Source organism: Convolutriloba macropyga, chromosome 7, assembly GCF_964194025.1.
Source record: "Convolutriloba macropyga chromosome 7, txConMacr16.3, whole genome shotgun sequence".
Classification (NCBI taxonomy): Eukaryota; Metazoa; Xenacoelomorpha; order Acoela; family Convolutidae; genus Convolutriloba; species Convolutriloba macropyga.
In genome coordinates, this window is record NC_134474.1 from 2008745 (window position 1) to 2014785 (window position 6041).

The window sequence follows — 6041 nt, forward strand, 5'->3', positions numbered from 1 at the left end:
TGGTCTAATTGGTCAATGTAGGAATATGTCCACTTTTCTTCAAGGTACCGATGAATTATCTTTTTTAGTGACCTATTGTTCCTCTCTGCAAATGCAGACTTTTTTCGCTGAAAGTATTGTATAAATGAATTCCACGTTTGTTGCACAATTGTTTGAAAGCTCCAAGAAACTGTTTACCATCGTCAACCCACACTTTTTCAGGCTGCTTATTTTTGATCATCTTTTGGAATGCTTCAGCTGTTTCCGTCGCATACTTTGTTTTCAAGGGTTCCACACGCAAATATCTTGATAGACAATCAACTGCTACCAAGAGATATTTTATGTTACGGTTATATTTGGCTAGCTTGTCAACGTGCGCCAAATCCAATGACCAAATCTCATTAATGTCCTTTACAAAAACTTTAAGCCTGGGAAATTTTAATCGAATTGAACGGTACTTTGTGAAAGACGGTTTTGTCTCCAAGTAGGACTGCACTTTGCCTAATGGTAGCTTGCTCTGATTATGTAAGCGTTTTGTGCTTCCATAGGAAGCTGGTCCTTTTAAATAAAGTTGTTCCAAACGTTTTACCTCAGGAGAAGAAAGACCATTTCTTTTGACTGGTCTCTTTTTTGTCTGTCGTTTCGTCACTTGTTTCTTCGTAATCTCTTGTTGGGTTTGATTTGGATCCACTACTGCGGGGTTTTTCTCGGCTTGGGTAGAATTCTTGTTCACTTTCTGACGAGTTTTCCAAGATTTGCTTGGCATAAGTGTTTGCAACTAAATGTGGTGATATATCGAGAGCAGTCAAAATTTTTGAGTACTTTTTATTGTCAATTTTTTTTGTGCTTTGCTGTAAATTATACAAAAAAGTAGAAACTTTAACGCCCAGTGGTTCTTTATTGACATGAAGTACATCGTTTCCTCCAATGGAAACGACGTCAGATTGCATAATGTGTTCAAGTAAGATTTCAGATCGCTTAATTTTGTTTTTCTCCATTGGTTCAAGTTCAGATATTATAGACTCAAATTGAGAATTTTTTTGTTTCTTTAATATTGGTTCAATCTCACTGTCTTCGCTGACTGGTTCTGATGTTTCTTCTTTAGTAGCCTCCTTGTTTTCGTAAACACTGCTCATAGTTTCAACAGGCTTTTCTTCTTTTTGTGGTTCTTCAGATTGATTTCTTTGAAATAGTGATAGTTGAGCTGCCTTCTGTTCATAATTAGGGTTTTCCAAAATTTCAATTTTTACAGGTTGATGTGACAAAAACATTCGTTTTGGAATTAAAATGAATTCTTCCGTATGCATTATTCTTTTGTCAAGTATCGATAGCAAGAAAATCCAACAATTCTCACCAATTCTGTTTCTTTGGCTAAAAGTTTCCTCTTTAGTTTCAAACTTGTTTGATTAGATAATAGTGTTTTGAATGATTTCTCGTAACCTTCTAATTTGGTTTTTTTAACTGGAACGTTTCCATTGACAATATTGAGTAAGCACTCGCAAAGAAATTTAATGAACTTATTTGGAGCTGTCTTGATTATTTTTCCTACTTTTGAGTCCGATGTATCTAGCATCTGCCGCAGCATACATAGTTCTTTCTCTCTCATCAGTTAAGTTGGTGATAACAGCTTTAGCTGATGGAAGATAGAAAATTGATGGACCTGGAGGAACAATATTTGAACAGTAACGTAAGACGTCGGATGTTTTTGGATCTAAGTCGATTAACAAATGACCAAACTGCTTCCTGATTGCTAGCTCATAACTTTCCTTCAAAAATTGTGTGTTATTCAGTTGTCGACCAATAAAATTAATTTGCTGTGTGTCTCGTGGTGATATGAACAAAATTATGTGTGTTGTATTCAAATCAATTGTTCTAGACCATTTGCTCTGTTGAAACAAGTTGTGTTTAACATATATCACACTAATGTTTCTATGTCGCCCCGCAGTTGCTAATTTAGAAAACTCTTTGTCGTTGAAAATTTCTTCACATGAATCGTCAAAAACAAGCAGACAGTTTTCTAACTCTGAAACGAGTTCAAAACCAGAAAACTGTTTGAGTTCTACGTTCAATTTTTTCTCTAATGACTGATAATTTGGCTGATCATGCTGATAAAAATAAAAGATTTTTGGAAACTCTGGGGAAAAAGTGCCATGTAGTAAGATTTTGAAAATCAGCTCAGTTTTTCCGCAACACGATGGCCCGCAAACAGCCATGAACAACCTGTCAGAAGTTGAAATTATTTTGTTCATAACTTGGGATTAGGAAGAGCGTACCCAACTGTGCACGAGAGTAGAGAAAACCAAAATGTTGATTCTTCGCAATCAAGTTTGAAAAAGACTAATTTGATCAGAGAAACAGTTATGAGAAATATTATTATTGAAATTTGTGTAAAATATACCACTTCTGATCGAGGTAATCTCGAATTACAGAACCTCCAAGACTGTCTTTCTTGGTGCTCGGCGTCGAAAACCAAGTCAGTTATACCTCCGCCCGAATCCAACTGATCTTCTGCTTGACTCATTTTAAAAATTTATTTGTGAAAAATGAATTGCAAACCTGTTACAAAATTATTCAGCGATATATATTTCATACAACACATATTCAGAGTCTTTGTCATCATTTCTGTAAGTGATTGTATAATTTGCATTTATTGAGTCTACTTTATCTCTGAAAACAATGGACTCTACATCGTTTTCTTTTACCCGCCGCTTGATTTCTTTGGGAAGACTCTCATCGTCCAGAGACAACAGAATTGGTACTGCACGCTTGGGCATAGGTAAAGGGGTTAGTTTCAGTCTTTGCATTTTCTCTTGTATAGACATGGTACAATTGAAAGTATTCCACAAGAGAAAGATATTTCTTAAAAGCTTTTATTTCAGCGCCACCACACACAATCTGCTGTTTTCTCAGAATTGTTTGTCCACGAGAGTCAATTCTTTCCTCCTTGACTAGTGTTACAGTCAATTGATTGTCGGGCGCTATACAACTGTAGACTGTCAAACTTGGAGATAAACTCACTTGAAGCAGTGATGGATTTGTCTTCTCTGGACGTCGATTCATTCATCAACCAGTGATAGAACAACAGGGCTTTCTTCCTCGCGCAATGCCTGCTCTTCTGTCTTTTTGGGCAACTCAGTGCATGTAGGTTGCAAACAGGAGTTTCTCGATACAACTTCAAATGTTCAACTTTTGGACAAGACAATATCTCTAAATTTATTACGTTTTTTTGAAGTAGTTCCGTGAGAGTACTTGTTTTCTCTTTGCCCTTGGCGTAAAATACCGCTAATGGAAATCGAAGAATAATGCTGTCTATGATTTGTTGCAAATAGCAGTAAGGATATTCTCCGGTTTCCCAGAGGAGACCGTGCAAAAACTTAGAAACCCAATGGTAAGACTTTTGATCACTTGACGAGAGCGTTCTGTATGAATTGGGAGGTAGGAAAGAAATTATGTCGATAAAGTTCTCAGTAGCAATAGCAAGTTCTTTAACTATGAAGCCAGATTTATTCCGAAAACCTTCAAAGTCGAGAACAACCGCTCGTGATTTCAGCATTCCAACATACTCTACAATCGTCCTTTGAAAGTTTTCACGTAAAGACAAAATGCAAGGCCGGTCACGTGACCAAGATACTCGTTTGTTACTGGACAAGGTAAAACGTATGAGTAACCCGGTCCTTTTTCGCTAAACTCATAAACGAAACCCGCAGCGTCATGAAGAATAGCATGCAATCTCAAAATTTTGAAAGATTTGAAATATTTGTCCAGCGACGAATTATCAATACCAATTATTCCCCCATAGGGACGAAGTTTAAGAGCAATGTCAAGATCAATGTTGGGATCCAAATGCAAACAAGTTGCTAAAAAGTACACAAATCTTTCTCCATAATCAGGATAATTTTCTTTCAAAAATAAATAGTTTTCGTGAATACTTTTTATGTCTACCGTCGCAATCGTTGATGCCATTCCCTTCACCAAAGTTTTTCAAAATGAATTTATTTTTTCCTTACTTGCCTCCCCAATTGTTTTGTCCTCGCGCTTCACTCTTCCCCCATATTGTTTCCGTACATGTAAATACATTAACTTTTTTCACCATGCAAATAATCCATACGATATTATCCCATGTAATAATCCATACGCCATAAAACTAAATTTAGACTATCCGCATGCATACCCTATTATCCCATGGCTAATGATCATTCCATATTATCCACATGCAAATCTATACCCTATTATCCCCATGCAAATCTATACCCTATTATCCCCATGCAAATCTATACCCTATTATCCCCATGCAAATCTATACCCTATTATCCCCATGGCATGATAACCCCCCCCCCTTTCCCAGTGCTCCCTATATTTACTACTGATCTGTGATCTTTTCCGTTTCTGCCCCCCCCCAGTACGTTATGAAACCCCCATTTACAGAGCACGTGTCATTACATAGTAAATCATTTTGTAAAAACAATGGCACGTGCGTATGGGCGGTGCAAATAATATGCGCCCACTAAGCTGGGGGGCAGAAACGGAAAAGATCCAAGATCTGATATTTTATCTTAGATAGATTACCCTCTGTTTGAAGTGGTAATACAAAATAGTCCAATGCGCTCAAAAATGAAAATGAATAACATTTATTCGACAATTTGCCTAAGTCCATTTCACCCAATTGCAATGTACACAATGCCAACCTAAACAATGCCCTTCGATCTTTTCGATCAATAATCGGATTACAAATTATCAGTCGCTATTACAAGGATGATTTAACATATAATAATAAAATTGTTTTCAGTACTAAATATTCAAGCTTCGAATAATTAAACAAATTAGAGTAGAAAGCGTCGTACTGAAGGATCATTTAGTCCCATGTCCAGCTGTGATTGTAGCAAAGATTCTTATTTCTATGGCTCTTTGGAGAAGAGACCTTTTCAATAATACACTTTTATTTCCCTATGGAAAAGATTAATAGGCAAGACTCGTGTTAACGAAAAAATATCCCCAGCATAAAGTCCCCCCATGTTTTAGGAACAATAATTCGTCAAGCTTTTGGTTTAATTTTGCAAACGTGTATAGCCATACAGTGTTTTGTGGTAGGCCTATTTAATACGTCATAGCAGTACACAAAAGAACAAACTTTGATCTTTCAATCAGAATTGTGAACATGTTTAAACTATAAGGCCATACTGAAATATTTAACAGACATTTAAGATCCTGCAAGTTAACTATTTCGAACTGCAAATGTCGTTTCTATTCTTTTGTCAAGTTCAAAACTATTCTTTAATGGCCCAAATAAAGTCATGGTCAAAACTAAACAATTACTATACAATGGCCCAAAGTTACGTAATATAGAGTTATTCATTTAATTTTAGCCCAAGCTTCATCGGGTGTTGAAATTTAAGACATCCGTTGTCTTTCAAAAGAAACTTGCATTAAATGTTTTCCATTAAAATTTAGAATCAATATCATTTTATGGGACGTTTTCTTCGATTAAACCTTAAGTTTTTGAAAATTTTTGATGAAAAATGAAAATAATTATTAAAACTGATTGATATAGAAATAGCTTTATTGTACAATGAAGATGCAAAGTTCAAAACTTCATTCAAATAGTTAAATATTGACATCATTAATAATTGCTCATTTCTGACACATACAGACGGTGCTAGGAAAATTGGCCGACAGGGCGTTTAGCCGACAAGGAAAAAATGGGAAATTTAGCCGACAGTTTTATCATAATTGGTCATAAAAGTCTCATTGGCCCATAAATCAGTAGTTCGGTTGTGATAGATTCATATCAAGTCCCACGGGCCGCTGAGGCATGGCCATGGCCCGCGAGGCATGGCCAGATGTGGTTAAATACCTTTGTTACGCTAGTTGATAGACATTCGTTACACTAGTCGATGAAAAAACTGCGGTATATTTGTCCGCTTTCGAAATAGTGTTTTAAATTGACCAATCACAGCTTCAGAAGAAGTTTTATTGCTCATTTTACTTAAATTGTCGGCTAAATTTCTCATTTTTTGGTTGTCGGCTAAACGCCCTGTCGGCCAATACGGCGGCCACCCATACAG